We start from the raw sequence: 10,322 nt of genomic DNA on the forward strand, positions 1-10,322 counted from the left end.
CCAACCAAGTGAACAACACTCTCCAGGAGGTAGGCGTATCAATATCCAAATCTACCATAAAGAGAAGACTGCATGAAAGTAAATACGGAGGGTTCACTGCACGGTGCAAGCCACTCATAAGCCTCAAGAACAAAAAGGCTAGATTGGACTTTGCTAAAAAAAAAAATCTAAAAAAGCCAGCACGGTTCTGGAAGAACATTCTTTGGACAGATGAAACCAAGATCAACCTCTACCAGAATGTTGGAAAGAAAAAAGTATGGCGAAGGCGTGGTACAGCTCATGATCCAAAGCATACCACATCATCTGTAAAACACGGCGGAGGCAGTGTGATGGCTTGGGCATGCATGGCTGCCAGTGGCACTGGGTCACTAGTGTTTATTGATGTGACGCAGGACAGAAGCAGCCGGATGAATTCTGAGGTATTCAGAGACATACTGTGTGCTCAAATCCAGCCAAACTGATTAGTCGGCGTTTCATAATACAGATGGACAATGACCCAAAACATAAAGCCAAAGCAACCCAGGAGTTTATTAAAGCAAAGAAGTGGAATGTTCTTGAATGGCCAAGTCAGTCACCTGATCTCAACCCAATTGAGCATGCATTTCACTTGTTAAAGACTAAACTTCAGACAGAAAGGCCCACAAACAAACAGCAACTGAAAACCGCTGCAGTAAAGGCCTGGCAGAGCATTAAAAAGGAGGAAACACAGCGTCTGGTGATGTCCATGAGTTCAAGACTTCAGGCAGTCATTGCCAACAAAGGGTTTTCAACCAAGTATTAGAAATGAACATTTTATTTACAATTATTTAATTTGTCCAATTACTTTTGAGCCCCTGAAATGAAGGGATTGTGTTTAAAAAAATGCTTTAGTTCCTCACATTTTTATGCAATCATTTTGTTCAACCCACTGAATTAAAGCTGAAAGTCTGAACTTCAACTGCATCTGAATTGTTTTGTTCAAAATTCATTGTGGTAATGTACAGAACCAAAACTAGAAAAATGTCTCCGTCCAAATATTTATGGACCTAACTGTATTAGGCAGCAAGAGAACAGTCAGTTCTTGAAGTTGATGTGTTAGAAGCAGGAAAAATGGGCAAGTGTAAGGATCTCAGTGACTTGGACGAGGGTCAAATTGTGATGGCTAGATGGCACATCTTGTGGGGTGTTCCCGGTATGCAGGGGTTAGTACCTACCAAAAGTGGTCCAAGGAAGGACAACTGGTGAACTGGCAACAGGGTTATGGGTGTCAAAGGCTCATTGACTCGCATGGGGCATGAAGGCTAGCTCATATGGTCCAATCCCATAGAAGAGCTACTGTAACACAAACTGCTGAAAAAGTTAATGCTGATATCTTTCTGATTTAGCCAGCATTAATGATGCCATTTCTCTTTACTTAGTTGAGCGATTCTTGACATAATATGAATTACTACAGTTGTGGAATAGGGCTATTTCCTGTATTTTTATTATTTACTATTTAATGTTTGGTATCGAACTCCTTAAGAAGGCAAGAAATTGCATTAATTAACTTTTGATGAGTCATACCTGTTAATTGAAAAGCATTTCAGGTGACTACCTCATGAAGCTGGTTAAAATAATGCCAATAGTGTGCAAAGTGTCATCAAGGTAAACGCTGGATACTGTGAAGAATCTAAAATATGAAAGGTGTTTTGTTTTTTTAAAGACATTTTTGTTTACTACATAATTTCATATATGTTCCATATGTTACTTCATAGTTTTGATGTCTTCAGTATTGTTCTACAATGTAGAAAATAATCAAAATACAGAAAACCCGATGAATTAGTCAAGTCAAAGTCCCTCTCATACCAGAATCTGGTCTTCCCAGGCAGTCTCCTGTCCCAGTACTAACCAACTCTTTAAGGCGTATGGGTGCAGCGCCGATCTCCATTTCGGTAGCCCTCGGCCTCTCGCCTATACAGCTAGGGTTACAGTGGGGGGCTAGTCCTCTGGTAACCGCGAGAGTTTGACTTCCCTATTCACATCTGTATTGCAATATGCCTTGCCAGATGGTAGTAGGTACCATTTTATGATGGTCTTTGGTATGACCTGACTGTGAGTAGAACTCACAATCTCCTGGTCGAGAGGTAGACATGGTAACCACTAGGCCAACTCACAGTCCTGATGAATGAGTAGGGGTGTCCAAACCTTTGACTCTTACTGTAGCTGTTTTTATGCCTCTGCCACCTTAAGGTGCATGATGCATTATGTTTTCGGGTTGTCCATCTGTCCGTGCATCCGTCCGTCCATGTGTCCGTCCCGAAACCTTGTGAACACGATATCTCAAAGGCTAATGAAAGGAATTTCACCAAACTTTCACCATTTGTGCATTTGGGGACAAACATGAACTGATTAGATTTTGAGGTTAAAAGGTCACAGGTCAAGATTACTGTGAGGTCAAATGTCCATCCCCAAACTTTGTGAACACCATATCTCAAAGACTAATGCAAGGAATTTCACCAAACTTTCACCATTTGTGTACTGTGGGACAAAGATGAAATGATTAGATTTTGAGATCAAAAGGTTTAAAGTCAAGGTCACTGTGAGGTCAAATGTCTGTCCGAAAACCTTGTGAACGCAATATCTCCAAGGCAAATGAAAGGAATTTCACCAAACTTTCACCATTTGTCCGCTTTGGGACAAATATGAACTGATTCGATTTTGAGGTTAAAGGGTCACAGGTCAAGATTACTGTGAGGTCAAATGTCCATCCCCAAATCACAACTTAAGGCGTGTAGTCTACCAGGCGGAGGCATCCCCATCGACGCCATTGGCGTCGAGTTCTATCTAGTTTGCATATGTAATTTAGAAACTTCAATTTATCTAATGACATTGGGTGTATTCATGGTGTATTGGCGGAAAAAACACTCATGCTAAAGTTGTTGTTCTTTTTTTTTTGGTCTGTAAACAGCAAAGATAAGTTAGCTCTTGGGAATATATCAAACTACAAATCATTAAAGAGCAGGGCTTGTACCATAAATACAGATGTTTTGTTCAAGGACAGCTTATTTGAGCATGACCTTGAGATCAAGGCTGACGAGCTGAGCTACACAGTTACACTTGCACTCAGTAAGCCTGTTGTTCTCACGCAGCACATCAGTAATGAAACATGAATGGGATGACAGAAAGAGCTGGGGGGTGGCTAAAGTCTTTGACGACTTGAATTGACTTCATCATCTTAGATGACAGGATACTGTGTGTCCCCTGACCTCGCTATATGTTGAGGAGTATATTATTGCAGGGCTATTTTGTGAGCAGCTGCAGCTCTACAGTGTCGGTTTTGTGTGGGAACCAAATTGCATTGCAGTCCCTCTATAATTAGCATGCTGCAGTCACATGTGACAAGATTAGAGAGGGAGCAATAGGATTTTGCTGACTGACTGTCTCATCCGTTTAGGAGAATGCAGTGCAACTGGAAGGGTTGCACGCACTGCATTTGCCTTGGCAACAGCAGGGGGAAAATGGAAATATACTGCTTCACATGATTTCGTGTGTGAGAAGCTGATGAGCTTTCACTTTGCAAAGCAGCAAAAACGCAGTGGATAAAATAGCATACACACCCCTGTTGAGATGGCAAGTTTTTGTGAGGTAAAAAAAAATGAAACCAAGTTAAACCTTGTCAGAAACTTTCACTTTTATTATGAAATTGCAACGTATAAAAATCAAGCGACAAACAACCAGAAATGTTTTAGGGGGAATAAAAATTTAAAAAACAAACAAACGTGTGCACACCCTTTTATCACTGGCAGTGTTGAATCAATCACACTCAGGCTCATGCTAAAAAACTAATTAATATACATCTGCTGTCAATTAAAGTGACTGATTAACCCCAAATTAAGTACAACTCTTCCTATAGGATTTTCCTGACAACTTCTTGGTAACATCCAACTGGAAAAGCCATGGGCCGCAAAGAGCTTACAAAGCTTACAGGATTTAAAAACTTATCTGTGAAGAATCTCAGTCATCCAGGTACATAGTAATCTGTGGTTGGTTGAAGAGAGCAACTGGACTTGCCTGAAGATTCTTGAAAACGTTTCGCCTCTCATCCTAAAGGCTTCCTCAGTTCTGTCTGACTAATAGGGAGTATCAGGTATTTATCCTCTCATGGATCATCATAAAATCCGAATCAGAATGCTGATGGCTGCATTGTAGGTGACATATTTTTGTCAACCTGGAACGACCATCATTGAACAGAGGTGGGTGTCTATGACATCTTTTATCAGCCACCTACAATGCAGCCATCAGCATTCTGATTCGGATTCTATGATGATCCATGAGAGGATAAATACTGGATACTCCCTATTAGTCAGACAGAACTGAGGAGGCCTTTAGGATGAGAGGCGAAACGTCTTCAAGAATCTTCAGGCAAGTCCAGTTGCTCTCTTCAACCAACCACAGATTTAAAAACTCACTGTTGAAAATCAGGAGAGGGTTACAAAAATTTTTCCAAAGCATTGGATATACCATGCAACACTGTAAAGATAATAATCAACAAGTGGGGAACTATGGTGCAATAGTGCCATTATTAAGAACAGCATGTCTTTCTGAACTTGATGAGAAGCCTGGGAGAAAACTGGTCAGGGAGGCTGCCAAGAGGCCAACAGCAACATTAAAAGAATTGCAACAATTTCTGGCAAGTGCTGGGAACATCCTGAAATCTTCAACTATCTGGGTGGAAAGACGAAAGACATTCTGAACCAAAAATAACATCCAAGCTAAAGTTTGTAATAAGTAAATAAATACATCCAATCTCTTTAAAATAATGGAATAGTGGAATAATGTGTTATGATCTGATGAAACCAAAGTTGAACAGTTTGGCCATAATACCCAACGATAAAGGAAAAAAAAAAAGCGTACATCACCAAAAGAACACCATCTCCATGGTGAAGCATGGTGGTGGCAGCATCATGCTTGGGGCTGCTTTCCTTCAGCTGGAACTGGTGCATTAATCAGGGTGGAGGGAATAACGAATAGATCCAAATCCCAGTCAATTCTGGCAAAAAAAAAAAACTTTCAGGCTTCTGCTAAAGCAATGAAAATGAAGAGGAATTTAACTTTTCAGCTTGATGATGATCTGAAACACACCTCCAAATCAACAAAAGGAATGGCTTCACCAAAACAAGATCAAGGTTTTGGAACAGCCCAGTCAGATCTAAATACAACTGGAAGTTAGAAAGCTTTTGCAAGGAAAAATGGCAGAATATTACGAAGTCAACATGTGCCAAACTGTTGCTCTTACCCAAAAAGATTGAATGCTGAGATCAAATCTCATGATGATTCACCTATGTATTAGTTTAGGGGTGTGTACACTAGGTTCATCTCATCTCATTATCTCTAGCTGCTTTATCCTGTTCTACAGGGTTGCAGGCAAGCTGGAGCCTATCCCAGCTGACTATGGGCGAAAGGCGGGGTACACCCTGGACAAGTCGCCAGGTCATCACAGGGCTGACACATAGACACAGACAACCATTCACACTCACATTCACACCTACGCTCAATTTAGAGTCACCAGTTAACCTAACCTGCATGTCTTTGGACTGTGGGGGAAACTGGAGCACCCAGAGGAAACCCACGCGGACACGGGGAGAGCATGCAAACTCCGCACAGAAAGGCCCTCGCCGGTCACGGGGCTCGAACCCGGACCTTCTTGCTGTGAGGCGACAGCGCTAACCACTACACCACCGTGCCGCCCTGTACACTAGGTTATTATACATTTATTATTTTTCATCCCCCCCCCCCCAAGAATGTTTCTTATTGTAATTCACTTCAATTTCACAATAAAGGTAGAAAAGTTTCTGACATGGGGGCGGCACAGTGGTGTAGTGGTTAGCGCTGTCGCCTCACACCAAGAAGGTTCTGTGTTCAAGCCCAGTGGCCGGCAAGGGCCTTTCTGTGTGGAGTTTGCATGTTCTCCCCGTGTCCGCGTGGGTTTCCTCCGGGTGCTCCGGTTTCCCCCACAGTCCAAAGACATGCAGGTTAGGTTAACTGGTGACTCTAAATTGAGCGTAGGTGTGAATGGTTGTCTGTGTCTATGTGTCAGCCCTGTGATGACCTGGCGACTTGTCCAGGGTGTACCCCGCCTCTCGCCCATAGTCAGCTGGGATAGGCTCCAGCTTGCCTGCAACCCTGCACAGGATAAGCGGTTATGGATAATGGATGGATGGAAGTTTCTGACATGATTTATTTTGGTTTCATGTTTATCATGTTTCACGTATTTTTGCATCACAAAAACCTGCGATTTTAACAGGGGTGTCAACTTTTTATATCCAGTGTAGCTTTAGTTCAAGTTTCAGAGATACTATTTGATTTAAGTGATCATGAAATGATCATTAGGCAGCACGGTGTTGCTCGTGCTTGCAGTAGCTCATGTTGGGGCTAGACAGCTTTAAAATCCTGAGTTCAATCTTGATCTTAATTTTCTGTTGGCCTAGTGTTTTTGCATGTTCTTTCTGTGTCCATATGGACATCCCAGACAAGGTGTGCACATGCTTTATGTCCAGTGTTTTATGTGGCAATCTCTGTATTAACTGTGACCCGAAATAAGATAAATGAATAAATACATACAAGAGTTAAACCAGTCATGCCACTAGTCCAAGTGACCAGTTCTTCCAAATGTGCTAAGTTCTAGACAGGATGTTTCTTTTTCTAGCAGTAAAAGATTACACAGAAGGAAGAGAAGACAATGAACCAGTAAAACAGTGAGTTATACTGACATCTTGTGGTAGGCTGAAGTTTACTTGGTTCTGTTGCGGACTCTGGACCTGAGAGCAAAGCCACAAGATCAGTGAACAGAACATTCATTCTTATGTTCAACACAGTAAGCGCTTTATCCAGGGCAGGGTTATGGGGAATTATAACCCCAGGAACACTGGCTATAAAGAGGGAATACACCCTGAATGGGGGCAGTACATCACAAGGAACCATGCACACACATCACACCTATTTAGTGTAGCACGTTTTGCATGTTTTTGGAAGGTGGGAGGAAACCGAAGAACCCAGAGGAAACCAACAGAGACAAGAAAACATGCACTGAAACGCCACACGCAGTCACCCGAACTCAGGAATGAATCAGGGCAATGCTACCCAAGGACATACAGTATAATATTCCTCGAGTTTCTATTTCTATTGTCATGTAATTTTATTTTACATATGATTCATTTATTTTTTAATGTCCATCCATTATCTGTAGCTGCTTATCCTGTTCTACAAAGTTGTAGGCAAGCTGGAAACAACCATTCACACTCGCATTCACGCCTACAGTCAATTTAGAGTCACGAATTAGCCTAACCTGCATGTCTTTGGACTGTGGGGGAAACCGGAGCACCCAGAGGAAACCCACGCGGACACGGGGAGAACATGCAAACTCCGCACAGAAAGGCCCTAGCTGGCCACGGGGCTCGAACCCGGACCTTCTTGCTGTGAGGCGACAGCGCTAACCACTACACCACCGTGCCGTCTTTTTTAATGTCATTTAATATATATACACATACACACAACCCCGATTCCAAAAAAGTTGGGACAAAGTACAAATTGTAAATAAAAATGGAATGCAATGATGTGGAAGTTTCAAAATTCCATATTTTATTCAGAATAGAACATAGATGACATATCAAGTGTTTAAACTGAGAAAATGTATCATTTAAAGAGAAAAATTAGGTGATTTTAAATTTCATGACAACAACACCTCAAAAAAGTTGGGACAAGGCCATGTTTACCACTGTGAGACATCCCCTTTTCTCTTTACAACAGTCTGTAAACGTCTGGGGACTGAGGAGACGAGTTGCTCAAGTTTAGGGATAGGAATGTTAACCCATTCTTGTCTAATGTAGGATTCTAGTTGCTCAACTGTCTTAGGTCTTTTTTGTCGTATCTTCTGTTTTATGATGCGCCAAATGTTTTCTATGGGTGAAAGATCTGGACTGCAGGCTGGCCAGTTCAGTACCCGGACCCTTCTTCTACGCAGCCATGATGCTGTAATTGATGCAGTATGTGGTTTGGCATTGTCATGTTGGAAAATGCAAGGTCTTCCCTGAAAGAGACGTCGTCTGGATGGGAGCATATGTTGCTCTAGAACCTGGATATACCTTTCAGCATTGATGGTGTCTTTCCAGATGTGTAAGCTGCCCATGCCACATGCACTAATGCAACCCCATACCATCAGAGATGCAAGCTTCTGAACTGAGCGCTGATAACAACTTGGGTCGTCCTTCTCTATATGTCATTTAATATATAATGCGTGTGTGTATATATATGTGTGTGATTTTTTTTTTTTTAATTTGCACAATTATTTATTTATTGACTGATTTAATGTAAATTACACAATTCATAAAGATGAGCTGCAGAGTTTCAAATGTCCCCCATGTGACCATGTGGGTTTCCTTCACTGTTAATCAGTTTCCTCCCACTTCCCAAACAATGCCAGGGTTGGATATATTGCCCCTCGGTCTGTGTGCCCTACAGTGGACCTGCTTTACGCCCAGGTACAGATGCCCAGTCTTCCAGTTACTGGAGCTAAATGAATATTTTGGTGTTTTTTTTTTTTTAAAGCTTGATGTCTCTTGTCCAAACCATGATTATGTGCAATCCACATTTTAAAAAAAAATTGTTAAGCCCTTAGCAAAACAACAGATCATCTTGATCGGATCAGCAAGAAGCAAAGCTGAGGAAGAGCAACATATTTAAAAGACATCCTGTGTTTCTCTCGGTGAGCCATGGATGGTTAGAGTTCAGTTGGACAGAATTGAAGGTTTTGGGTTTTTTTCCCCCCCACAGGCCTCCCTGTGAGCACAGAGCATACATCTGGTCATACCTTGTGGGATTGGCTTTTTTAGACAGGCAAATCAACAGGCCGCTGACATTGTCTGTGTGTAATTAGGTATAGCGTTTGGATTCACGCTCACTTCAAAGAGCCGCAGTCTCTGCAGAGGCCATTATTTTTCTTCTTTGTGATGGTTCTTTAACAGATGCCACATGTTCATCCTTTGCTGTTGGTTGGTGTTCAGGAGGTGCTTATGAGCGTTTAGAACAGGCAGGGGCAGTGTGCTGCTACTTTAGCTTCTTCAGGAAACATCTCAAGCTCGAAATATGTCTCTTAGTCATCTCTTCCCAGCTTTCTCAAAAATGTCGAACCATCAATTCTGTTCCTGTCTTTTCGAATAAATTTTTCTTTAGTACTGTAGCTCTGAGTTATGTGTGCCAGAGAGAGGGAAGTAATGATGAACAGATAGTGGCAGCTAGAGGGAAGGTTGCTTCACAAACAAAAACACACTTGCAGACATGGGCAAAAAAAAAAAATCCAATAACGAGCATAAAGGCATTAATATGTTAGTGGCTCACTAGAAGCAGATGTGTCATGTATATTTTTACAAGCTGGTAGTTTGGGTCTGTTCTTCCCCTGTTTTCCTTAACGTCCAACCAACTAACATCTCGTCATTAATTTTGTTTTACTCCTGTCAAAGGGCTTCCATTGAGAAACCTAAGATTATTGGAAAATCTGCATCTTCTATCAATTTTATCTGTGACAAAATGATAATCACATTTTCTGTGAGCGTCCAAGGACAAATGATGTGCAGTCTACAATATTGTGCCAGTTGAACGAGACGATCCCTTATATAGTGAAACATTAGATGCTTTGATGGATGTAGCATGAGAGAGAGAGAGAGAATGATCTGTTCCTTGGACTGATGACGGTTCCAACCTTCAGCCCACTCACACACTCTTTTTCTCTCAAATATAAAAGTGGAGAGCTGTGGGTGACAGGCTGACAGAAGGAAAAGGCTCATTATTTAATCAATAGAATTGCATCAATTTAGGGAAAATTTGTCTCCAGTGAAAACAAACGGTTGGCCAGTAAAGAACAGAGTCATACTTTTGTGTGAGAACACACATGTTAAATGCTTATGGGTAGGCAGTCTTTGCTTGGACAGTGTGTATGGTTGGGTGAGTGAGTTAGTTCAGAACAGAATTGACATGTGGAGAATAAAGTGGTTTCTCAGTAATGCGAGGAGTTTTTACATGGCTTTCACAGACTTCGAGCAACCAAAATCTGCGCAGGAAATCCATTTCGAAAAGGCATGTTGAAATGTGGAATTTCAGGGAGTGTTTCTGGACACAGACTAAACCTAGACTTGGATTAAATGAACAGATCAATGAGAACCCTTCATCCATTCAAATAAATGACTTTCTTTCTTTCTTTCTTTCTTTCTTTCTTTCTTTCTTTCTTTCTTTTGGTCAAAGAAGTCTATTTTATGCTTTTGTCTGTACTGAATTAACCGACAGATGTGAAGAATTGATTTGTCCTTTTTAGT

This window comes from Neoarius graeffei, chromosome 7, assembly GCF_027579695.1.
Source record: "Neoarius graeffei isolate fNeoGra1 chromosome 7, fNeoGra1.pri, whole genome shotgun sequence".
Classification (NCBI taxonomy): Eukaryota; Metazoa; Chordata; class Actinopteri; order Siluriformes; family Ariidae; genus Neoarius; species Neoarius graeffei.